The sequence below is a fragment of the Trichechus manatus genome, unplaced genomic scaffold (assembly GCF_000243295.1).
Source record: "Trichechus manatus latirostris isolate Lorelei unplaced genomic scaffold, TriManLat1.0 scaffold00163, whole genome shotgun sequence".
NCBI classification, from domain to species: Eukaryota; Metazoa; Chordata; class Mammalia; order Sirenia; family Trichechidae; genus Trichechus; species Trichechus manatus.
In genome coordinates, this window is record NW_004444099.1 from 6,094,592 (window position 1) to 6,095,593 (window position 1,002).

Below are 1,002 nucleotides of genomic sequence, written 5' to 3' on the forward strand. Positions count from 1 at the left end.
GTAGACATTTAATACATGCTATTTGAAAGGGCTACATAAACAAACTGAAAAAAATGACTAAATTAACAAATAAATGAAATTAAATCCTCCTTGCTTTAGGAAATTTTTAGAAAGACAAGTTCAGCAAAGATTTTGTGTTCAATATAAGTGTATATTCATCAATATGGCGGTTAAACTGTGCTTTCCTATATGCAACCTACTTACAATCTATATTCACTGTGGGTGATATCACCTGAACCCCTACCTACATTTGAAGAGACTTCTTTCCCCAAATCACAACCTCTCAAAGAACGATACTTTTTTTAAAGCCTAGCTGTAATGTTAGCTCCTCCAAGGATCTTTTATTGACCACTGAAATCAGAAATTATCTCTCCTTTCTTTGAAAGCCTATAGAACTTATCTATAATAGCCTTATCAAAATAATCAATTTGATAGAGAAAGAGACAGAAAGGCAGACGGATTGAGTAAACTTCCTTGATTCTGGAACACTTCTGACTTGTCATGGATACAAAAGGGAAAGAGAAGACATATTAGTATAAGCAGGTGAGATCTTGAAAGAAAAATTTGAAATGTGCTGTATGTGTACCTCAGGTTAATAAAATGGATCATCCTGGTTATATAAATTCATAACAGATTTGAGAATAGAGTGTATGTCATTGAAAGGAAGAAGACAAATTGAAAAAATGTGTCTATTACATCTATGTCAAAAACTTAACTATAAAGAATTTCCATCTGGAAAATTTTCTAAGACACCCTACAGTAATTGATCCAACTTTTCTTCGTTACTTTCATTCTATTTTAGAAATATATCATCCTTTCTTTGAGACTATTTTGATTCATTGAAAGCCAACATAACTAGGAAATTGGGTTCTTCCACTGAAGACACATATCAAACAGACTGTTTCAAATTACTTTGGCTTGCAGACAGAGATAGTTGGTTTCAGTAAAAGTGCTACTCATTTTAAAGGAAATAATATTTTTTTCTACTGATCAGAGTTCATC